Consider the following 26,311-nt stretch of genomic DNA (forward strand, 5'->3'; position numbering starts at 1 on the left):
CTCGTACACTCGCGGCTCCGCTCAGTACACCTCGTACACGCGCGGCTCCGCTCCGTACACCTCGTACACGCACGGCTCCGCTCCGCACACCTCGTACACGCGCGGCTCCGCTCCGTACACCTCGTACACACACGGCTCCGCTCCGTACACCTCGTACACACACGGCTCTGCTCCACACACCTCGTACACACGCGGCTCTGCTCCGTACGCCTCGTACACACGCGGCTCTGCTCCGTACACCTCGTACACACGCGGCTCTGCTCCGTACACCTCGTACACACGCGGCTCTGCTCCGTACACCTCGTACACACGCGGCTCTGCTCCGTACACCTCGTACACACGCGGCTCTGCTCCGTACACCTCGTACACACGCGGCTCCGCTCCGTACACCTCGTACACACGCGGCTCTGCTCCGTACACCTCGTACACACGCGGCTCCGCTCCGTACACCTCGTACACACACGGCTCCGCTCCGTACACCTCGTACACACACGGCTCTGCTCCGTACACCTCGTACACACGCGGCTCTGCTCCGTACACCTCGTACACACACGGCTCCGCTCCGTACACCTCGTACACACGCGGCTCTGCTCCGTACACCTCGTACACACGCGGCTCCGCTCCGTACACCTCGTACACACACGGCTCCGCTCCGTACACCTCGTACACACACGGCTCTGCTCCGTACACCTCGTACACACGCGGCTCTGCTCCGTACACCTCGTACACACACGGCTCCGCTCCGTACACCTCGTACACACGCGGCTCTGCTCCGTACACCTCGTACACACGCGGCTCCGCTCCGTACACCTCGTACACACACGGCTCCGCTCCGTACACCTCGTACACACACGGCTCTGCTCCGTACACCTCGTACACACGCGGCTCTGCTACATCCACACTGTAAACCCCTCCTGACCCCACACATAAACTTCAGCTCATCCAGCACCATGACAACCAGCACAGCAGAGTCCTGCATCCACTGAGGCCCCTGATCATGTGACCCCTGACTCCTCCCCTCTTGTGACCTCATCACAGCTCCTGTGCGCACAGAGCAGCCATATATGTGGTGGCGGCTCTGCAGGTGGAGGTATGTGGAGACCCCCATTACTGGGTGCAGGGGGCATTAACCCCTTCAGCACGGAGACTATTTTGGGGTCTTGTGTTGCCCCTTTATAAGAATCATAAGGTTTTTGTTCTGTTTCCTGTAATAGATACATACGACCCAACTATGGAGACAGGAAGGGAGGAAACGTATTGTTCTCATAGTACAGGACCCCTTTACTGCCCCCACAGTGTAATGCCCCCATTATGCCCCTTATGCAGGATGTATGATGCCCCCCACAGTGTAATGCCCCCATTATGCCCCTTATACAGTATGTATGATGCCCCCACAGTGTAATGCCTCCATTATGCCCTTTATGCGGTATGTATGATGCGCCCACACAGGGCAATGCCCCCATTATGCTCCTTATGCAGTATGTATGATGCCCCCACACAGTGTAATGCCCCCATTATGTCCCTTATTTAGTATGTATGATGCCCCCACACAGTGTAATGTTCTCCCAGTACCGCCTGAGGTTTTACAGTTGGAATAATCCCTCTGGAGTTGGTTTTCCCTTTGCCTGCTCCCCTACATGTAGACCCTCGAGCATGTATACATGCATGTAGGGGAGCAGGCATTACTAGATATCGAGGCTTTGTACAGTAATATACCGCATGAGGATGATATCAGAGGACTAAGACATTTCTTGAAATCGAGGTCAATAGAGTGTAGCAGACATAATGACTTCATGGAGGATCTTCTAAAATTCACTCTTACTCATAACTTCTTTCTTTTTGACAGGAAGTATTTCCACCAGCTCAGGGGTACTGCGATGGGTAGCCCCTGTGCCCCCTCATATGCTAACTTATCCCTGGACTGGTGGGAGGAATCCACAATATTCAGGGATGATCATAAGTGGTGGCGTCCATATATTGGGGTATGGTATAGATATATTGGCAACATTTTTATCACCTGGTCAGGGACGAGTGAACAATCTTTTGAATTTGTCGGGGAACTCAACATCAATAGAGTGGGCCTGAGATTTACATCTGAATTTAATTATAATAATAATTTTTATTTTTATAGCGCCAACATACTCCACAGCACTTTACAATTTTAGGGGGGACTTACACAGACAATACAGACTTTACAGAATAAGCATAACTCAGATATTAAAAGGAGTGAGGGCCCTGCTCGCAAGCTTACAGTCTATAAGGAAATAGGGGAGACACAAAAGGTAAAATGTACATATATTGTATAATACAGCCTTAATATACTAAATAGGGTAAGTATATAACACCACATGAACTGGTCGCCAGCCAGTATGTGTACAGTACAGACAGAGGCTATTCAGTGCATGGATGGTATGAGCATGATTTTGAAGAAAATTGTGATATGGGCCAAACTTGGACAGTTAGATAAGTATATTGAGGCGATACGCCAGTCTAAAGAAACAGGTTTTTACGGCATGCTTAAAACTGTGGGTTTTGGGAATTAATCGAATTGTCCTGGGTAGTGCATTCCAAAGAATTGGTGCAGCATGCGAGAAATCTTGGGGACGGGAGTGGGAGGTTCGGATTACAGAGGATTTTAGTTTTAAGTCATTAGCAGAACGGAGGGCACGGGTAGGGTGGTAGACTGAGACGAGGGAGGTGATGTAGGGCGGTGCTGAATCGTGGAGAGCTTTGTGGGTAAGAGCAATAAGTTTATATTGAACTCTGTATTGGATGGGCAATCAGTGCAATGACTGGCACAGGGAAGAGGCATCGGTGTATCGGTTGGTGAGGAATATGATCCTGGCTGCTGCGTTCAGGACGGATTGGAGAGGGGAAAGTTTAGAAAGAGGGAGACCGATTAGTGAAGAGTTGCAATAGTCCAGATGAGAATGAATAAGAGCTACAGTAAGAGTTTTTACTGAGTCAAAGGTAAGAAAAGTTCTGATTCTAGAGATGTTTCTGAGATGTAGATGACACGAGCGAGCGAATGATTTGATGTGAGGAGTGAAGGAAAGATCTGAATCAAGCATGACCACAAGACAGCAGGCATGTTGCTGGCGAGTAATGATGGAGTCACAAACAGAAATGGCAATATCGGGCATAGGTAGGTTAGTGGAGGGAGGAAATACGAGTAGTTCAGTTTTTGATCAATTCAATTTTAGACAATCACTGGTATTTTGTAATAATGCAGGGGTGATATCTGGAGAAGAGGTGTATAATTGGGTGTCATCAGCATAGAGATGATACTAAAAACCGAATCTGCTGATTGTTTGTCCAATAGGAGCGGTATATATGGAGAAAAGAAGGGGGCCTAGAACTGATCCTTGAGGAAACCTGACAATAAGGGGAAGAGGAGCCAGCAAAAGACACAGTGAAGGAGCGGCCAGCGAGGTAGATCCACAGTGTCGAATGCTACAGAGAGATCCAGGAGAATCAGCAGGGAGTAGTGACCATTAGATTTGGCTGTTAGTAGATCGTTAGAGACTTTAGTGAGTGCAGTTTCAGTAGAATGTAAAGAGCGGAAGCCAGATTATAAAGGGTCAAGAAGGGAGTTATCTGAGAGATCGCGTATTAGACAGCAGTGGACCAGTCGTTCCAGGAGTTTAAAGATAAAGGGAAGATTGGAAACAGGTCTGTAGTTAGCAGCACAGTTCTGGTCGAGGGATGGTTTTTTAAGTAATGGATGTATGCTGGCGTGTTTTAAAAAGGACGGAAAAATACAAGATGAGAGGTAGAGGTTGAATATTTTGGTTAGGTGAGTGGTGACAGCTGGAGAAAGGGACTGAAGGAGATGTGAGGGAATAGGGTCACTGGTCAGGTGGTAGAGCGAGAGGAAGCAAGGAGCCTTGTCACTTCTTCCGGTTCAAAGTCAGAAAATGAGCAAGATGCAGTGTGGGAGGTGTTAGAACCCTCCTGTTAGTTTTTTCTATCTTGTGTTTTGCGGTCACGTGACCATCTGCCTATATATTCCTGCTCCGCCCTTCTGGCTTTGCTGGACTTCAGTGTTGTTTTGACTGTCTCTCTAGCCAGGTGCTTCGGTGCCTATCTCTTTCAGTTCTTGGTCCTCTGGGACCTTTAGTACTTTTTGTAAGTTTGTCCTTTTTGTTCTGCAACAACTTATGTTTAGGAGGTGTCTCATTTTTGTCCCAGTCCTTAGTTCTTTTAGGGACCCCTCCCTTAATTCTATAGGTCTCCGTTCAGACTAGCCGAGGACGAAGGCGGGTCTGTTCACAAGGAACAGGCAGCCCGCTACATCGTAGGGATTCAGCTTAGTCTTACTGAGGGGACAGCTTTCCCCTATCTTTCCTTAGTTTATGTTGCAGATCCTAACAGGAGGGAGGAGCATGCATAACATTTGGGGATTGAGAGAAAATTTCCTGTCAGATATGGTCAATTTTTTCTTTGAAATAATTGGCCAGATCGTCAGTGCTGAGGTTGGTGGTTTGGGCCTGTGCTGTTTGATTAAGGAGAGAGTGAAAAGTGTCAAACAGGTGTTTAGGATTATTGGACCATGAGATGACGAGGTTGTTAAAGTAGATTTGCTTGGAGAGGTGAAGGGCGGGGTTATAGGTTTTAAGCATAAATTTATAATGGAGGAAATCTTCGGCCAGATTAGATTTTGTCCACAGCCGTTCGGCGCACCGCTGGAGAAAGCGTGTTTGCAGCATGTTCCAGGGTTGTCGCCTTCTGTACCGAGTTGTTCTCTGTGTAGGAGGTGCGACTTCATCCAGGGCTCATTGCAATGTTTCGTTATAATGCTTCAGTGCAGTGTCAGGGCATGAGAGGGAGGAGATTGGGGCCAATGATGATTGCAACGTTTTCATAAATTTCTGGGTGTTAATGGCATGTATATTTCTATAAGTGTGGAAAGTGGGGGTGTCTTGAGCAGGGTGACAGTTCTTGACAGAGAATGAGAGAAGGTTGTGATCAGAGAGTGGAAGAGGAGAGTTAGTAAAGTCATGTATTGAACAGAGCCGGGCGAAGATCAGGTCAAAGAGTATTTCCATCTTCATGTGTAGGAGAATTAGTAAGCTCTGAAAGGCCGAAGGAGGAAGTTAGCGATAAAAAATGAGCAGCAGATGGGGAGAGGGAATCGCCTATTGGGATGTTAAAGTCTCCCATGATGAGGGTGGGGATGTCATAGGATAGAAAGTTTGGAAGCCAAGTGGCAAAGTGATCCACAAACCGACGGGAGGGGCCCGGAGGGCGATACACAACCGCCACTCGCAGGGAGAAGGGCCGGTAGAGTCTGACTGTGTGGGCCTCAAAAGAAGGGAAGAAAAGTGATGGTACTGAGGATATAACCTGAAAAGTACATTTTGTTTAAAGGAGCAGACCAACACCAATTATTACCAGTTGCCTTTCTTGTATGTACTGATCAAGAAAGATTGTAATGGGACCCTCATCTACCATAAACCTTCAAGCACTAATAAACTATTGAAGTCGGATAACTACCACCCCTATCCCCATAAAAAGAGGAAAACCCGGTTTAACGAAATAAATATTGCCAGGGAGGAGCTTGTGGGGGAATAAGCCAGAAAAAGGAAGTCACAGAAAAATGCTATTGAGTGATTGTTTGTTGTTGGTTGTTAACTTGTTTTTTGTTCAAAGGGGAGACATGCAGGAACACAATGTAAGTCAGAACAAAATTGTGATTATTTGGTGTGAGCACCCAACATATAATCAAAAATGAAAATATCATAGTATGCACATTGTATCATGGAATGTAAAGGGGCTTAGAGCCCCGACTAAAAGAATGATGGTTCTGCGACATTTAAAGAAACTAGAAGCAGATATTGCATTATTTCAGGAAACGCATTTGAGAAATTAAGATATGTTTAGGATGAAAAAATTGTGGGTGGGAGAGGTGTATGGTTCAGAGGGGGTGGGAAGAAAGGCAGGTGTTCTAATATTGCTGCACAAAACTCTACCGTACAAAGTAACACAGGTAGAATGGGATACAGATGGAAGGTACATAATGCTAAAGCTAGAAAGAAATGAGGAAGAAATTGGTGTAATCAATATATATGCGCCCAACACAGACCAAAAACCTTTTTTTGAACAACTACGTTTTAAGATATTACAAAACACAACAAAGAACATGATAGTAGGAGGAGATTACAACAACACACACTCTATAGAGGAAGATCGATTGAGTCACGTGAGGACAAGAGGGGAAAAAGCTAGTGGGAAATCAACTCTATTGGCAGAGTTTATAGAAGACACAGATTTGTCGGATATTTGGAGGTTGGAATCACCCAATGAACGAGAATTTACACACTTTTCCCACCCACATCAAACTTGGTCTAGATTTGACTATATATTGGTGAGTAGAGGGCTACTAGACAGATGCAAAAAGTCAAAAATTGGGGAAATGGTGATTTCGGATCATGCGCCAAATCTCTCTAAATTTAATTGAGCAATATCCAAGGGGAACGGACTACATATGGAGATTCCCATCGTTTCTTCTTGGAGACGAGCGATTTAAAGTGATATTACAGCAATGGTGGGAGGAGTATTCTTACCACAATTCGGTGGATGGTCTGAAACCACAAACATACTGGGAAGCAGGAAAGGCGGTCCTGAGAGGGAAACTAATAGCGTATGTGCATACATTAAAAAAACAAACACTAAATATGAGGAATTTAGTAGGAAATTAAGGGAGAAATGCTTGCACTTTCAACAACAAAAAACAGATAAAAATAGGGATGAATGGAGGGAGGCCAAAAGGGATTTTGACATATGGGCGGAAAAAAAAGAATTATTTAGAAAGACGCAAATGGAAATAGAGTTGAGGAGATATGGAGATAAAGCAGGAAAGCTATTAGCAAACTTGGTTAAGGCCAAGAAGGGAAAGAGTAATATCTTAAAGCTTAAGACTAGAGCGGGTTTAATGGTGGATAACCCTAGGGAAATAAACTCAACCCTGCGGGAGTATTATGCTAACTTATATTTAGAAGAGGCCAAGGGCACAAGTAGGGGTGAGGACTTTCTAAAAAAAATTAACATACCTTGTGTCTCAGAGCCACAGTTAAATATGCTAAATGCTCCCATTACAGAGGGGGAAGTGAAGAGTACCATTGGGGGATTGCCAGCTGGAAAAGCACCTGGGCCGGATGGGATCACGGGCGATTTTTATAAGGTCATGTCCCAACAAATAACCCCTACTTTGACTGCATGGTATAATGAATTGTTACAGGGTGGGGATCTGTTGGTGGGCACTAATGTGGCTCATATTAGCTTAATATTAAAAGAAGGGAAAAATGTGGAGGACCCAGCATCTTATAGACCTATATCCTTGATAAATCAAGATGTTAAAATAATATCCAAACTCATGGCAAACAGATTAGCAGAGATACTCCCAACATTAGTAACGCCCGCACAGGTGGGCTTTGTGAAAGGTAGGAGTGCAGTTACAAATGTAAGACGTACATTGTTAGCTATAGATGCAATAAATAAAGAAGAAAACAGTCGAGGTAAGCCGGCTCTGGTTACACTAGACGCAGAGAAGGCCTTTGATAAGGTGAAGTGGAGCTGGGTAGGTCAAGTTTTGGACAAAATTGGGCTTGTGGGAAATTTCAGAAATTTTATAAAAGCCATATATGCTAACCCCGCAGCAAGAATTCAAACCCCAGGTCATTTTTCAGCAAATTTCCCTCTTGAAAAGGGAACACGTCAGGGATGTCCTTTGTCCCCGCTAATGTTTTATCTGGCATTAGAACCCCTTGTGCGATACCTAGAACAACATGAAGTTTATGAAGGGATACCAATAGGGGGCATGAAGCTTAAGGCCTCATATTTCGCAGACGATATCATACTTTACATGGCTGAGGTGGCAAGAGATCTGCCAGGGGTCCTGGATCTTATGGAAAATTTTGGTAGGTATTCGGGATTCACTTTAAATAAAAGCAAATGCGAAATTCTCCACTTAACAAATAAAGACAGAAGTAGTATGGTGGAAAAGGAAATGTGCAGTATTCCAATATCCAAAACACATATAACATATCTGGGTATCAAGCTGGGGAGAAAACCAGAGTCAATATATAACTAAAACTTTCCTCCAGTCATCTCCAAAATTCAACAGGAATTAGAAAGGTGGCAAAATTTGCCTTTGAGTCTATTGGGCAGGATTCACCTTTTAAAAATGATGAGTTTTCCGAAACTCATGTATCCACTGCAGACCATTCCTGTTCTCCTAAAACATGTAGATGTGCAGAAAGTATACTCGGCTATTAGGAAATTTATATGGAGAGGTCAAAGACCCCGTATAAAACTGAATACACTGATGGCTTCCAGGGAAGAGGGAGGGGTAAACTTGCCAGACATAAGAGGATATAATCTAGCGTGTATTTCCCGTTAAATAGTAGATTGGTTTAAAGACACTAGTGGGTTCTCTGATACGGTCCTTGAAAAATCTTATGCGTACCCGTGGAACTTAGTCACCTTATTACACACGCCACAAAGCCTAATGCCTAAAAAAATAAAAAACTCAATAGTGTATAGGCTGAACTGGATGGACGCTTGTCTTTTTTCAGCCTTATAAACTATGTAACTATGTAACAATAGCTACATGGAAGGAACTTAGGAGAAAACTTAAATTATCATGGAGAATATCAAGAGATTTACCCATATGGGGAAATCCTGTGTTCCAACAAATAGCAGAGAACAAACTATTTCAGGAATGGAGGGTGAGGGGGATCTATAAAATAGCTAATCTACTACATGAAGAAGAAAATAGGTGGCTGAGTAGGGAAGAGATAATATTAAAATTCAAGCTAAGTGAACAACAATTCCTACAATTCGGACAAATAAAATGGACAATTATGACGCATTTGATAAATGTGAGTGAAGAGACGAGAAGGAATGCAATGGATAATCTATTATTTGACCGAACAGGTAAATGCAATATATCCGCAATATACAGAAATCTGAAAGGCATCCTTGGAAAAATAGACATAGAGAAAACATTCAGATCCTGGGCCAAACAAATAGAGGGTGAGGAAATCGGGAAAAAAATGCTGGCGGGTTGGCAGGCAGTACGGAAAAACATCTTAAGCGAGGTTTGGAGAGACACACAATTTAGGATTTTGCACAGAGCTGTACTGGCCTTCAACATACCAGTATCTAGAACAATGAGGGATCGTCTGGTACATTGTCCAAAATGCAAACTCGGAAAATCTGATCTGTTACATGGACTCTGGGGATGCCCTAAAGTACAGGAATTCTGGGAAGATATAAAACATATGATGGAAAATATAGGTATTGGGAACATATCATTGCACCCATTACCGTTCCTCTTCCATTACTGGAAAGGAGAAGAAGCCCCACAACAAAAAGGAAAGGACACATTAACTCAAATGTTCCACTTAATTTGTATGATAGCCAAAAGAAGCCTATTAAAGGATTGGTTGAGCGATTCCATTCCAAATCGGAAAGTTATAATGGGAGAAATGAAAACTTTGCTTCACATAGAATGGTTGGAAGCCGAGCGTAACAAGGAAAAGAGTATAAAATCGCTCATAATAACATGGAAAAGCTTCTTACTTAGACATTACACAAATAAAGAACTTCAGGGAATTATGAAACCCTTTGAACAGACCAGTTGGTACATACTGGAAGACTTGGGTGGAACATTGGGGAAGTTGAAAATAGTTGATCTGAATGTTGATGGAAAAGATGGAAGGGATACAGGTTAAGACGTAGTATAAAATATGGATACAGACTATATATTCAATAATGTTTAAGGAATTAAGAAGAAGACGAAAAGAAAGGAGAGGTGCACACAAGAAATATACAAATGTTTCCTGCATGTTGGGGAAGAGGGAGGGCAATGGGGAGGGTTTTTTTTTTTTTTTTTCTTTTTTTCTTCAATGTTTACTTTGTACTTAGACCATACAATTAGTAAGGTGATAATCAAAACTGAAATGATGAATACTTAAGCTAAGAATAATGCATTGGAATGTACATTTACATACTTATGTTATATGTTAAAATCAATAAAAATTATTTAAAAAAAAAAGTAAGAAAAAAAGATGACGATATGGCGACTAGTGTTGAGCGCAAGTGCTCGCTACTTGAGTTTGCATCTGGTGTTCTGGTATGCATTGAGTATCGTGGGTATTTGAGTGACATGCTCGAGTCTCCGCCCCATATGCTTCACGGCCCAAAAAACTTTGCGGGGATTGCCTGCCATGCACGAGCGATCCCCGCATGTTTTTTTTTTGTGTGTCTAATAACCGTGAAACATCCGGGCGGGGACTCGAGCATGTCACTCGAGCACACGCAGTACATGGTGAATACCTGAGTACCCGATGCCAACTCAAGTAGCGAGCACAAATTGTCGGCTCAAATTGTTAGCGGACACCATGTTGCGTTTGGAGAGCCCCTGTGTGCCCAAACATTGGAGCTCCCCCACAAGTGACCCCATTTTGGAAACTAGACCCCCAAGGCACCTATCTAGATGCATAGTGAGCACTTGGAACCCTTAGGTGCTTCACAAATTGATTTGTAAAAATGGAAAAGTATTTTTTTTCCACTTTTTCATTTTTACGAATCAATTTGTGAAGCACCTGTGGGTTCCAAGTGCTCACTATGCATCTAGATAGGTGCCTTGGGTGGTCTAGCTTTCAAAATGGGGTCACTTGTGGGGGAGCTCCAATGTTTGGGCACACAGGGGCTCTCCAAACGCAACATGGCGTCCGCTAATTATTCAAGCCAATTTTACAATCAAAAAGTCAAATGGCACTCCTTCCCTTCCGAGCCCTGCCGTGCGCCCAAACAGTGTTTTTCCCCACATATGGGGTATCTGCATGCCCAGGGGAAATTGCACAACAAATTTTGGGGTCCATTTTTTCTTGTTACCCCTGTGAAAATAAAAAAAATGTTCATTTTTTTCTTCCACATTCCAAAAATTCCTGTGAAGCACCTGAAGGGTTAATAAACTTATTGAATGTGGTTTTGAGCACCTTGAGGGGTGCAGTTTTTAGAATGATGTCACTTTTGGGTATTTTCTGTCATAAAGACCTCTTAAAGTGACTTCAAATGTGATGTGGTCCCTAGAAAAAATGGTTTTGTAAATTTTGTTGGAAAAATGAGAAATCGCTGGTCAACTTTTAACCCTTATAGCTCCCTAACAAACTGATGTAAAGTAGACATGTGGGAAATGTTATTTATTAACTCTTTTGTGTGACATATCTCTCTGATTTAAGGGCATAAAAATTCAAATTTTGAAAATTGCAAAATTTTCAAAATTTTCACCAAATTTCTGTTTTTTTTCACAAATAAACGCAAGTGATATCGAAGAAATTTTACCACAGTCATGAAGTACAATATGTCCCGAAAAAACAATCTCAGAATCAGGGGGATCCGTTGAAGCGTTCCAGAGTAATTACCTCATAAAGTGACAGTGGTCAGAATTGTAAAATTGGCCTGGTCATTAACGTGAAAACCACTCTCGGGGGTTAAAGGGTTAATATACAGGCAATAGACCTGAACAACAGATTAAGGGATGAAGGGTACTCGTGGTACATTTTGGATTCCACATCATCGTTTGCAGAAAAATGGGAGAGAGAGACACTCCTCCATACCTAACCAAGACACCAAGAAGAAGATTGGACAACACGAATAAGAAAAACTTACGACAATCAGAGTTACTGTATCTTTCATATCCTCAGAAAACACTGGGATATACTTGTGGTCGACTCAGACCTTAGGGGTGCAGTGGGATCTACTCCCACAATAACTTTCAGAAAGGGTTGGTCAGTTAGGGACCATTTAGTGCATAGTTTCTACTGCACCTGCTCCCAAGGGGACTTGGCTAGATAGAAGAATCTGTGGTTTCTTTAGATCTGGAGAATGTTGAACATGTAATTGGATGAGACCATGTAAATCTTTCTCAAGTTCCTCAATGGTTAAAAAATTTTTCCAGTGGGATTATTCCAACTGTAAAACCTCAGAACTAGTAGATATGGCCACTTGCACCCGCCCCCTAGAATATGTAGTCAAGATCAAGAGGGTGTCTAGGAGGAGAGTAGGGGAGCATTTGGGCAATATACGCCATGGTCGGTAGATCCCATTAGTGAGATACAAGAACAGTGTATATTGTGATGAAACCGGAGACATCTCCTTTTGTATCATTGTGTTGGTTAAATCCAATGTGAGAGAGGTGATCACAATAGATATATCCTCAAAAAAGAAAGTAAGTGGATTTTTAGGCTGGATTCACTAGCCCCTAAGGGAATCAATGAGCAAATTTCCTATACCTGTTTAGTGTGAATACAGTCCCATTCTGGATTATATTTTTAGATTGTATACTCTACCCATTGCTACTCAGTTCCCTGTGAATGGGGTTCACATATTGTGTCTGAGCTTCTATATCAGAATTATTGCTTATCAATTATATTCCACTTATACTATTTCATAATTAACAAGTGTAGTGATCCTTGTGTATCTCTAATTGTGCAATAGAGGTAAAATTTGATCATTTCGGAATATACTGTGGGCCATCATCCCATATTTTTTGTAGTGATAAAGTAGATCTACATGCCTATTGGGAGGATGTGCAATAGTTGTTTTTAGTCTCCCATGACGCTGATCTCAGAGATAAGATTTTTCTATGTTGGTGGAATGCAATCAAAAACCATTATGCGCTCCGGCGTTGAACGTATGCTTCTGGACATGCGCATTCGCAGATAGGAGACCATGATGCACTCCGGCATGGAACGCACATGTCCAGGCACGTTTGAGCTTTCTGCCCGCCCGTCTCCGTTGTTTTGTGCTGAATTTTGGGGAGTACTTGAGAATTTATTTTTGTTCTGTCTTTAGTTGATGCCACTGATGCATCAGATAAGTCCTCAGAGAATTATAATTAGAGGAACCCATGGACACATTGGGATTTGTGAAGCTGACCTCCGCTCTCCTCTATTTCCTTTGAATTTATTGTGTGACCTGTATTTCAGAACAGTAGCTCTTGGTTTGTTTCATTTCCATGTGTAAATTGAATTTGAATCGTAGTCTTTGATATCTCTTTCAAGCTTATTTTTTTTTATTTTTTTGCATGTTTTGTTTGAGTTTTGTATCCCAAATGTCTTCTACACTGGGCGGAAAACTTTCACTGAGTTTTTTTCAAGAAACAGATATCAAACGCAATGTAACTTGGTTATCCTATAAGGCTCTGTGCCTACTATCCGCATTTTTAGCGTTTCCGTAGCGGCAATTCCGCTGCAGAAACGCTTAAAAAACGCTTGGTAGAAGGCCTGCCATATTCCCCGAAGATAATCCGCATGTGCTGTGCACATTCTGCAGAAATTTCCGCTGCAGATTATCATTGCGGAAAAATCCGCAGCACTACCAATTATTTTGCGGAATCGCTGCGTTTTCGCCGCCATTGACTTACATTGGACCGCATGACATCCGCATCACTGCATCTGCAGATGCGGATACCATGTGGTTCAATGTGCGGATGGTACCCGAGTTTGGAGAAGAGGAGACTCTCCTCCAGACCCGGGTACCATAGTACCTGTAAAAAAAAGAATAAAATAAAAAATATACATTATACTTACCTTCTGATGGCCCCCGGTCTCCATAGCAATCCGTCCTGGCTTGCCGGCAGCTCGCGATGGTCTAAAAAGGACCTGCCATAACGTAATTTAGTCATGTGACGTCGGTGGTCGCGTGACCTGTCACATGACATCATGGCAGGTCCTTTTAGTCCACCGCGAGCTGCCGGCAAGCCAAGACGGATCGGATAAGGAGACCGGGGGCCATCAGAAGGTAAGTATATTTATTTTTTACCATTCTTTTACTGTCACACTATATAAAACCATGCCGGTTGCAAGTTGTCAAGCACTTTCCAAGTGATGCTAAAATTGGTTGGAAAGCGCTTGATAACCCGCATGCGGAAATGCATGTGAAGAACACTTCACATCTGCTTGTCCCTGGCAGGAAAAACACATGTAAAATGCGCATGCGTTTTTTCTGCCAGGGAGATGCATAAACGCTTAAGAAAAATCTGGAGCATTTCTGCATTGTGGGCACATAGCCAAAGGGTATGTGCCCACAATGCAGAAATGAAGCAGAAAATTTCTGCAGCATTTCTGCATGGTCTTGGCAGTCAAAAATGCTTGCTGATTTTACGCGCGTTTTTACATGCGGATTTGACTTGCGTTTTTCAAGTGCATTGGGACATCAAATCCGCAAGCAGAAACGCACAAATAATGGACATGCTGCTGATAAGCCCGCATGGAAAATCCGCTGCGGAAAATTCCGCAGCATGGGCACAGAACATGCAGATTTTCATTGGGGATCATGGGGCACGTATTACCAAGCGTTTTGCAAGCATTTACGCTGCCGAAAATCCACATCAAAAGCGCTTGAAAAACGCATAGTGGGAACCCAGCCTAAGGGTTTTTTTAAATGTGGACATACATCCTGTAAAACATGCAACTATGTTAATAAAACCGACACATTTGAAGAAAACCTAAGGCTATGTGCCCACGTTGCATAAATGAAGCAGAAAATTTCTGCTTCATTTCTGCAAGTCCTCTCCCGGAAAAACGCATGCGGAATTCCGCACGCGTTTATCGCGCATTTATCACGCGTTTTCCACATGCGGAATTGCCTTGCGTTTTTTATGCATTGGACAAAGGCAATTCTGCTTGCGGAAACGCAAAATTAATTGACATGCTGCGGATTTTTGAACGCGGCATAAACGCTGCGGAAAAATCCGCAGCATGTGCATAGAACTTGAGGAATCCCATTGGGAACCATGGGGTGCGGGTTACCAAGCGTTTTACAAGCGTTTCCGCTGCGGAAATTCCGCATCAAAAACGCTTGAAAAACGCTACGTGGGCACACAGCCTAACGGAACAGCAATTTACAATACACAATTTCATCAATTGTAACACTATAGGGGTCATCTATTTAATAGAGTGTATAGAGAGTTAATTACAATATGTGGGATGGACGTCAGATCCGCTATAAACATGTATTAGAAGACATTTATCTGATGTAATCAATCCCACAGCATTAAACCTGTCTGTGGTTTCAAGACACTTTTCACAAAAGCATAAAGGGGATATCAGACCCTTCAGATATTGGGAATAGAAAAGGTTTATAAACCATTAAGAGGTGGAGATATGAAAAGAAAAATCTTAAATAGAAAGTCATATTGGATATTTAAATTACACACTAGAGCCCCACAGGGAATGGACATCAGACAGGATTAATATTACAGTGCAATTAATTGTATTTGTCTTTGATTTCCAGTGATTTTATTGAATGTCTCATGCATGAGTTGTATGTGTGTATTGTATAGATCTGAGATTGTGGGTTGTAAGTAATCACCTAGGCAGGTTAACGATGCAACAATATTTTATTAATCACAGCCATGGAAAATGCAGCAATTCCAGGTAAATGGCCCAAAATACAGTTCTCTCAGTCCTTAAGTTCTCAACCTGGGATCAGTAGTTCCCCTGGCTTTGTATCAGGTGATGCCCACTGTCTCCTATCTTTTGGTTAGCCCACAGATTTCGTATCTCCAGCCAGTATAGTCTGTAGCCACAATCCATGATCCTCCAGACAACAGATGAAAGCACAGATATCCAGTAGCAGCAGTCCTTCAATAAAGTTTAAATCCAAATGACATATCCACAACTGAAGCACGTTTATCCACTTTAGTTGATAACAGATCTTCAACACTGCGTAAGCCATCCATCCATCAGCTCCAGGTCCACAGCCACAAATCCTAACCCTCCGGCATCCTTCCACCAACTCCCAAAACTAAAACATGTCTCTCCTCTCCTTCTCTGGGGTCAGCCCCCTCCCAGCTCAGAAATGATGACCCCCTTTCCTTAAGCATTTACTGTTCGCTAAAGCAATGAAGAATATTCTAGAAGCCTTCATCTGAGACTGCTTGTAAGACCCCCTGTGGCGACGGCTCCACTGTGTCTACAATCTACACTCACCTAATGAGATTATTGGTTGTTGAAACAATGGACTCTTGAGATAAAGATGAGATTAGTGAAATGCTGGAATCTTACATACTGACAAGTATGCAGAACTATATAAAACATAACAAGTAAATCACTAATAACACACAATAATAATATTGATGAAAATGGTGGTCCGTGCTGGAAAAGTATCATAGTGTTTAGTAAGTGGGCAGCTCCTCACATGTATTATCATTTTCTTCCATACAATACAGGGTTAAATTGTCTGAGAAGTGCTCAGTAATCAATGGACACCCAGGTGTTCCAAATGGAAGAATATAAAAGCAGGGTCGGACTGGGGTGTCTGGGGCCCACAGGGAGAACTGACTCTAGGGGCCCACCTACAGCCATATGCAAATATCTGTTATCCACTATCCCTGTAATAGTGGAGCATTGACTGGCGGCTCCTGCACATCTACTGTGCGACACTAACTGGGATGTACAATTACGGTAGTTTGCATTAAAGGGGTTCTTTGGTTAAAACAAGTTATCACCGATCCATAGGCTCTACAGGATAGGTGGTAACTTATTGATCGTTTGGGTCCGAACATTGGAAAACGCACCTATCGGAAGAATGGGGAAGCTTTATCCCTGACAGGACACTTATCCCCATTTTAAAATGCAGCGACAGCTGGGACGTCTGACCGCAGGTCCATTCATTCTCTTTGGGGCTTCCAAAAAAGAGCAGCGCTCACAGTCACTGAGGGAATGAATGGATCAGTGGTCGCATCTCACATGCCGCTCCAGTCTAATGGGGAGAAAAGCTTCACATTCTGCCGATTGTGTGCCAGCAGTCAGACCCCCACCAATCAATATTATCACTGATCCTGTGGAGAGGTGATTACTTGTTTTCACCAGAGAACCCCTGTAAGTGCATATCTGCTGCTCTGGTCCAAGTATTTAATCTCTAAAGTCACGGCCCCACTATCAGTATTTGGTCAGTATTCGGTCAGTATTTTTTCTCAGGAGTGGGAGCCAAAACCAGGTGAGGAACAATCAGAGAAAAGGTAGAATAGAAACAAGTCACCAATTCTGCATTTATCACCCACTCCTGGTTTTGGCAGCGATTCCTGAGAAAAAATACTAACCAAATACTAATGGTGGGGCTGTGGCCTAATGGAAAAAAATCTTTTCCTAGTTAATATCAGCAAGAACAAAATGACCGCCATACACAACACAGTCCACTATATCAACACCAATAATACCACATACAAAAGGGACAAATATCGCCACACCATGACTAGATCACATATTACCACCACATAGTGACCGAATAATACCACATGCAAGGAACAAATACGGCCACACCATGACCAGACCACATATTACCACCCCAAAGTGACCAAATACTACAATACTGATCATGAATGCAAACCACAATACTAACAACACTGTTATTACCACCAGCGACATTATACACAGGAGCTCTGTATATAGTGTACAGTGTACAGGTAATACAGTGATCACCAGTGACATTATACACTGGAGCTCAGTATATAGTGTCAGTGTACAGGTAATACAGGGTTCACCAGTGACATTATACACAGGAGCTCTGTATATAGTGTCAGTGTACAGGTAATACAGTGATCACCAGTGACATTATACACTGGAGCTCTGTGTATAGTGTACAGGTATCACAGTGGTCACCAGTGACATTATACACAGGAGCTTTGTACATAGTGTATAGTGTACAGGTAATACAGTGATCACCAGTGACATTATACATAGGAGCTCTGTATATAGTGTACAGGTAATACAGTGGTCACCAGTGACATTATACACAGGAGCTCTGTATATAGTGTACAGGTAATACAGTGGTCACCAGTGACATTATACACAGGAGCTCTGTACATAGTGTATAGTGTACAGGTAATACAGTGATCACCAGTGACATTATACACTGGAGCTCTATATATAGTGTACAGGTAATACAGTGGTCACCAGTGACATTATACACAGAAGCTCTGTATATAGTGTATACGTAATACAGTGATCACCAGTGACATACACAGGAGTTCTGTATATACTATATACACACGTGGTCAGAATTGTTGGTACCCCTCGTTTAATGAAAGAAAAACCCACAATGGTCACAGAAATAACTTGAATCTGACAAAAGTAATAATAAATTAAAAATCTATGAAAATGAACAAATGAAAGTCAGACATTGCTTTTCTGCTTCCACTGAATTTAAAAAAAAAATTAATCTCATGAAATAGGCCTGGACAGAAATGATGGTACCCTTGAAAATAATGTAACAAAAGGGACCTGTTAAATCAAGTTGTGTCCACTAATTAGCATCACATGTGTCTACAATCTTGTAATCAGTCAGTGGGCCTGTATATAGGGTTACAGATACTCACTGTGTTGTTTGGTGACATGGTGTGTACCACGCTCAACATGGACCAGAGGAAGCAAAGGAAAGAGTTGTTTCAGGAGATTAGAAAGAAAATTATAGAAAAGCATGTTAAAAGGTAAAGGTTATAAGACCATCTCCAAGCAGCTTGATGTTCCTGTGACTACAGGTGCACATATTATTCAGAAATTTAAGATCCACGGGACTGTAGCCAACCTCCCTGGACGTGGAAGCAGGAGGAAAATTGATGACAAATCAAAGAGACGGATAATATGAATGGTAACAAAAGAGTCCAGGAAAACTTCTAAAGAGATTAAAGGTGAACTTCAAGCTCAAGGAACATCAGTGTCAGATCGTACTATCCACCGTTGTTTGATCCAAAGTGAACTTCATGGAAGACGACCAAGGAGAACTCCATTGTTGAAAAAAAAATAATAAAAAAGCCAGACTGGAATTTGCCAAACTACATGTTGACAAGCCACAAAGCTTCTGGGAGAATGTACTATGGACAGATGAGACAAAAATGGAAGTTTTTGGCAAGGCACATCAGCTGTATGTTCACAGACGGAAAAATGAAGCATATCAAGAAAAGAACACTGTCCCTACTGTGAAACATGGGGGAGGCTGTTATGTTCTGGGGCTGCTTTGCTGCATCTGTACAGGGTGTCTTGAATCTGCAGGGTACAATGAAATCTCAAGACTTTCAAGGGATTCTAGAGAGAAATGTGCTGCCCAGTGTCAGAAAGCTTGGTCTCAGTCGCAGGTCATGGGTCTTGCAACAGGATAATGACCCAAAACACACAGCTAAAAACACCCAAGAATGGCTAAGAGGAAAACAGACTATTCTGAAGTGGCTTCTATGAGCCCTGACCTAAATCCTATTGAGCATCTTTGGAAAGAGCTGAAACATGCCGTCTGGAGAAGGCAACCTTCACACACAAGACAACTGGAGCAGTTTGCTCATGAGGAGTGGGCCAAAATACCTGTCGAGAGGTGTAGAATTCTCATTGACAGTTACAGGAATGGTTTGATTGCAGTGATTGCCTCAAAAGGTTGTTCAACAAAATATTAAGTTAAGAAGAACCATCATTTCTGTCCAGGCCGATTTCATGAGTGTAACATACCTGGCGGCGTCCTTGCATAGTGGTCCATTTCCCACTGTGCAGGAGCGCGCACTTGATCTCCTGTCCAGAATGTCTCTCTGGCTTCCCTCCATGCTGTCTGTTTGTGTCTGTCTCTGCTGCTTAAGGGCGGCGCCCGATCACTTCCTGCTTTTTGTACCTGCTGTGGGTCACACCCCTTGTGCGTCCTCAGCCTATTGCTGTCTGACACTTGGTATATAGCTCAGCAGCTCCCTTCTATCCCTGCCTGAGCATAGTGTTTTCCTTCAGTGTGTGCTTGCACTCTGAAGGTGCCAGGTCCCGTCTTTGTTTCCTTGTCTGCCTTTCCTGGAGGCTGTATTTCCAGGCCTGTCTGAACTTAGTCCTGTATGTCTCCTGCTTTGCGGTATTAGTTCCCGTGTCTGAACTAAGTCCTGTATGTCTCCTGCTTTTTGTATCAGTTCCCGTGTCTGAACTAAGTCCTGTATGTCTCCTGCTTTTTGTATCAGTTCCCGTGTCTGAACTGAGTCCTGTATGTCTCCTGCTTTTTGTATCAGTTCCCGTGTCTGAACTGAGTCCTGTATGTCTCCTGCTTTGCGGTATCAGCTCCCGTGTCTGAACTGTGTCCTGTATGTCTCCTGCTTTGCGGTATTAGTTCCCGTGTCTGAACTAAGTCCTGTATGTCTCCTGCTTTGCGGTATCAGCTCCCGTGTCTGAACTGTGTCCTGTATGTCTCCTGCTTTGCGGTATTAGTTCCCGTGTCTGAACTAAGTCCTGTATGTCTCCTGCTTTGCGGTATCAGCTCCCGTGTCTGAACTGAGTCCTTTCTGTGCTCTCTTGTCTGTCCTGTCTGAACACGCTCCTAGCCTGTAACCCTCTGCCTGTATTGTTCCTGAGTCCCGGTGTGTACTGGGTCCTATCCCGCCTGTGTTCCTACCTGCTAGTGCCTCCCTGTCTGCACTCTAGCTGTGCTTGCCTTTACCCCCCTGCCTGCATACCCGCCTGCCTGTATACCAGTCTGTGTGCCAGCCTACCAGCCTGTTCCTGTATTCCCCTGTGTGGGTCAACAGCCGTGTCCGGGGTCTGTCCTGGAGTAGCACCTGGTCCCTCTGCTCGGTTCCTCCTTGGTGCACTGGCGTCGTATGCCGTCGTGCGACCCTGGTCGGATCGGGTGAATACTTAGTCACGCCCCTCCAGGCATTCACTCTCCGGCACGGTCCAGTGGAATCACTACCAATCCCACGCACACGCCGCTTAGCCCGGGCGTGTGCATAACAGCATGCTCAGGCCATGGTTCCCGTTGAGCCCCACGGCCTTCGCTCTCTGAGAAGTTTTCCAGCGAATATATGCATTAAAATAAATAAATAATTTTTTTTTTCCCTTAGCTGAGTTCCAGGCGAATTACTTACCGTCCAGATGGATCTATCAGCTCTCGTTCCTGCGGATCCGCCACGTTACTATGGGGATCCAAGACAGTGTCGTGCATTTGTGGAGCAATGCATGCTACACTTTAAGGCCTACCCTCTCTATTTTCCTTCCGATTGGGCTAAAGTGGCCTTTATTATGTCTTACCTGGCGGGTGATGCCTTGGAATGGATCAACCCCCTATATGAAACACAGGATCCAATCCTCCGGGACCTAATGGCCTTCCTGGTGGCCTTTCTAATGGTCTTCGATGATCCTAACCCGGAGGCTCCTGCTGAAGCTTCACCTCCCAATATCCCAGAGCAGCCCCAATGGGTAATGTGTGTGGGTAGCGCAATAGTCCTCCAGCCCAATGAGACTACTGCCCACCCAGAATCCTCACAGGGTGACTACGCTTTCCGGAATACTTCTCTCAACCTCAAGAGGCAGTCCAGACGTGCTAGACGTAGAGGCAAGCCGTCACGCCAGGGTCTGTCCTCCCTGAGACCTCCTGACCCCAACCTTGAAGTCCCTACTGAAGCTTCATCTCCCTGTATCCCGGAGAAACCCCAATGGGTAATGTGCGTGGGTAGTGCACCAGTTCTCCTGCCCGAAGAGACTTCTGCCCATCCAGACTCCACACAGGAGAACTTCCTGCACCCGGCATCAGATGCTTCTCTCTCTTTAACCGGTGTGCATGTCCAAGGATGCTCCAAAGCTGTGGTTACCTCTGAGTCTGTGCACCTCTACTACCTGGCGGAGGATCCCCTGTTGCCTCCTGAATCCTCCGGGATACCACTCGATGACAAATGGAGAGAGACTTCTCTACACCCGGTACTCAATACTTTGTCCGCTTCGTCCTGTGAGCCTGACAATGGGTACCCCAAAGTGGTAGTTACCTCCGAGTCTCTACACCCCTCCGACCAGGCGGAGGATCTCCAGTTGTCTCCTGAACCCTTCGGGGTGCTACCTGGTAGCGAAAGGACAGAGACTCTCCTATACTCTGTACCTGATACCTCGCTCGCTTCGTCCAGTGAGTCCAACCTAGTGTACTCCGAAGCAGAAGTTACTCCCGAGTCTCTACACCCCTCCGACCAGGCGGAGGACCTCCAGTTGTGTTCAGAACCCTTCGGGGTGCCACCTGGTGGTGAATGGACAGAGACTTTCCTATACTCGGTACCCGATACCTCGCCTGCTTCCTCCAGTGAGTCCAACCTAGTGTACTCCGAAGCAGAGGTTACTCCCGAGTCTCTACACCCCTCCGACCAGGCGGAGGACCTCCAGTTGTGTTCAGAACCCTTCGGGGTGCCACCTGGTGGTGAATGGACAGAGACTTTCCTATACTCGGTACCCGATACCTCGCCTGCTTCCTCCAGTGAGTCTGACCTAGTGTACTCTGAAGCAGTTGTTTTCTCTGAGCCTCTGCACTCTTCTGACCCGGCGGAGGACCTCCAGTTGTTTCCTGAATCCTCCGGGGTACCACCAGATAACAAAGAGACAGTGACTTTTCCTCATTATGTACCTGATAACACGTCTATTTTTTCCTGTGAGCTTGACAAGATGTACCTCGAAGCAGAGATTACCCTCAAGTCTCTGTCCCCCTCCAACCCAGTGAACGACTGGTCCTCGAATTCCCTGCGGAAGATTCTGGCAGGCCTGAAGAAGAGGGGGCGTAAGGGGGGAGGTACTGTAACATACCTGGCGGCGTCCTTGCATAGTGGTCCATTTCCCACTGTGCAGGAGCGCGCACTTGATCTCCTGTCCAGAATGTCTCTCTGGCTTCCCTCCATGCTGTCTGTTTGTGTCTGTCTCTGCTGCTTAAGGGCGGCGCCCGATCACTTCCTGCTTTTTGTACCTGCTGTGGGTCACACCCCTTGTGCGTCCTCAGCCTATTGCTGTCTGACACTTGGTATATAGCTCAGCAGCTCCCTTCTATCCCTGCCTGAGCATAGTGTTTTCCTTCAGTGTGTGCTTGCACTCTGAAGGTGCCAGGTCCCGTCTTTGTTTCCTTGTCTGCCTTTCCTGGAGGCTGTATTTCCAGGCCTGTCTGAACTTAGTCCTGTATGTCTCCTGCTTTGCGGTATTAGTTCCCGTGTCTGAACTAAGTCCTGTATGTCTCCTGCTTTTTGTATCAGTTCCCGTGTCTGAACTAAGTCCTGTATGTCTCCTGCTTTTTGTATCAGTTCCCGTGTCTGAACTGAGTCCTGTATGTCTCCTGCTTTTTGTATCAGTTCCCGTGTCTGAACTGAGTCCTGTATGTCTCCTGCTTTGCGGTATCAGCTCCCGTGTCTGAACTGTGTCCTGTATGTCTCCTGCTTTGCGGTATTAGTTCCCGTGTCTGAACTAAGTCCTGTATGTCTCCTGCTTTGCGGTATCAGCTCCCGTGTCTGAACTGTGTCCTGTATGTCTCCTGCTTTGCGGTATCAGCTCCCGTGTCTGAACTGAGTCCTTTCTGTGCTCTCTTGTCTGTCCTGTCTGAACACGCTCCTAGCCTGTAACCCTCTGCCTGTATTGTTCCTGAGTCCCGGTGTGTACTGGGTCCTATCCCGCCTGTGTTCCTACCTGCTAGTGCCTCCCTGTCTGCACTCTAGCTGTGCTTGCCTTTACCCCCCTGCCTGCATACCCGCCTGCCTGTATACCAGTCTGTGTGCCAGCCTACCAGCCTGTTCCTGTATTCCCCTGTGTGGGTCAACAGCCGTGTCCGGGGTCTGTCCTGGAGTAGCACCTGGTCCCTCTGCTCGGTTCCTCCTTGGTGCACTGGCGTCGTATGCCGTCGTGCGACCCTGGTCGGATCGGGTGAATACTTAGTCACGCCCCTCCAGGCATTCACTCTCCGGCACGGTCCAGTGGAATCACTACCAATCCCACGCACACGCCGCTTAGCCCGGGCGTGTGCATAACAATGAGTTTAATTTTTTTTTAATTTCTGTGGAAGCAGAAAAGCAATGTCTGACTTTCATTTGTTCATTTTCAAAAAATTGTAATTTATCAGATTCAAGTTATTTCTGTGACCATTGTGGGTTTTTCTTTCATTAAACGAGGGGTACCAACAATTTTGACCACGTGTGCAGTGTAAGTGTACATGCAATACACTGACTCACCAGTGATGTCTCTAGGTGAAGTCCTTCATCTTCGCTTTTCTTCTTCATCTGGCACAGACAGCCATCACTTCTTCCAGCCAGGAATCGTCTCTGCAGAAAATAACACACAGTTATCAATAACTGATCTCTTCTAGAGAATATTCCCACTCCCCCCCCCCCCCCCCGACTTCTACACTACACCAGTTGAAGAAAAAAAGCAACATAGTGCCGTCCTGCACAGTAACAGGACCCCTCTTTTGTCCCATCCCATGGAAAACCATTTCCTAAAAAGTAAATTATATTACAGAAGTAATAATGTAATAATAATAATTGGAATCTAAAGTAATAATGTTCCCCACTGGTCACCATAAACTAATAAAGTATGTTCCTCAATCTGGCCCCCAAACAGTAATTAAGTCCCTTGTCTAGCCAGGCACCCCCATATGTCCCTTCTGGCCCCCATTTGTTTAGTGTGACCCCTCCATATATTTATCCTAGCACACGTGTATCGAGCCTGCCCCCTCCCATATACCCATCCTAGCCCCCCCATGTGGCCAGTCTGCCCCCCCACATATCCATCCTTGCCTCCATGTTTCCAGCCTGCGCCCCCATATATCCCCCCCCATATATCCTCCATGTGTCCAGCCTGCCCTCTACATATCCATCCTGGCCTCCATGTGTCCAGCCTCCCCCCTCATATATCCATACTGCCCTTACCCCCTGCATATATCCATCCTGACACCCCCTATATATCCAGCGTGCCCCTCCATATATTTATGCTAGCCCATGTGTATCGAGCCCGCCCCCCCACATATCCATCCTAGCCCCCCATGTGTCCAGCCTGTCCCCCCCATATATCCATCCTGGCCTCCATGTGTTCAGCCTGCCCCCCCATATATCCATCCTGGCCTCCATGAGTCCATCCTTCCTTTCCCCCCCCATATATCCATCCTGGCCTCCATGAGTCCAGCCTGCCCCCCCATATATCCATCCTGGCCTTCAAATGTCCAGCCTACCCCCCCATATATCCATCCTGGCCTCCATGTGTCCAGCCTGCCCCCCCATATACCCATCCTGCCTACCCCCCTTTGCCTGGGTCCAGCCAGGGTTCCCCCTTGTGTATCCAGCCAGGGCCCCCCCTTGTGTGTCCATCCAGGGCTCCCCCTTGTGTGGTGTGTCCAGCCTGCCCCCCCATATACCCATCCTGCCTACCCCCCTTTGCCTGGGTCCAGCCAGGGCCCCCCCTTGTGTATCCAGCCAGGGCCCCCCCTTGTGTGTCCATCCAGGGCTCCCCCTTGTGTGGTGTGTCCAGCCAGGGCTCTCCCTCCTTGTGTGTCCAGCCAGGGCTCCCCCCTTGTGTGTCCAGCCAGGGCCCCCCCTTTGTGTGTCCAACCGGCCCCCCTTGCGTGTCCAGCCGGGCCCCCCTTGCGTGTCCAGCCAGGGTTCCCCCTTGCGTGTCCATCCAGGGACCCCCTTGTGTATCCAGCCAGGGCTCCCCCCTCGTGTGTCCAGCTTGCCCCCCCTTGTGTGTCCAGCCAGGGCCCCCCCCTTGTGTGTCCATACAGAGCCCCCCTTGTGTGTCCAGCCAGGGTTCCCCCCTTGTGTGTCCAGCCAGGGTTCCCCCCTTGTGTGTCCAGTCGGCTACCCCCTTGTGTGTTCAGCCAGGCTACCCCCTTGTGTGTCCAGCCAGGCTACCCCCTTGTGTGTCTGTCCAGCTGGGCCCCCTCTTGTGTGTCCAGCTGGGCCCCCCCTTGTGTGTCCAGCTAGGCCCCCCTTGTGTGTCCAGCCAGGGTTCCCCCTTGTGTGTACAGCCAGGGCCCCCCCTTGTGTGTCCAGTCGGCTCCCCCCTTGTGTGTCCAGTCGGCTCCCCCCTTGTGTGTCCAGCTGGGCCCCCCCTTGTGTGTCCAGCCAGGGTTCCCCCCTAGTGTGTCCATCCAGGACCCCCCCCCTTTTGTGTCCAGTCGGCTCCCCCCTTGTGTGTCCAGCCAGCCTACCCCCTTGTGTGTCCAGCCAGCCTACCCCCTTGTGTGTCCAGCCAGGGTTGCCCCTTGTGTGTCCAGCCAGGGTTGCCCCTTGTGTGTCCAGCCAGGCTACCTCCTTGTGTGTCTGTCCAGCTGGGCCCCCCCTTGTGTGTCCAGCTGGGCCCCCCCTTGTGTGTCCAGCTGGCCCCCGCCTTGTGTGTCCAGCTGGCCCCCGCCTTGTGTGTCCAGCTGGCCCCCGCCTTGTGTGTCCAGCTGGCCCCCGCCTTGTGTGTCCAGCTGGCCCCCGCCTTGTGTGTCCAGCCAGTGGGTCCAGACCATTACACACACACACCTCTTACCTTCTTGCGCTCCCGTGCGGTGT

General features: G+C 45.9%; 1 protein-coding gene across 1 annotated transcript in view; it reads left to right on the plus strand.

The window, feature by feature from the left end:
• Nucleotides 1-1,029: 1,029 nt before the first annotated feature.
• LOC141205533 (uncharacterized) overlaps nt 1,030-26,311 on the plus strand; it is a 36,062-nt gene continuing 10,780 nt past the window's right edge. The window contains exon 1 of the mRNA XM_073664101.1: nt 1,030-1,090. The gene's annotated coding sequence lies outside the window, so the exon portion shown is untranslated. The remainder of the gene's footprint in view (nt 1,091-26,311) is intronic.

The sequence above is a fragment of the Phyllobates terribilis genome, unplaced genomic scaffold, assembly GCF_046119375.1.
Source record: "Phyllobates terribilis strain yellow unplaced genomic scaffold, ASM4611937v1 Scaffold_140__1_contigs__length_4765195, whole genome shotgun sequence".
Lineage (NCBI taxonomy): Eukaryota > Metazoa > Chordata > Amphibia > Anura > Dendrobatidae > Phyllobates > Phyllobates terribilis.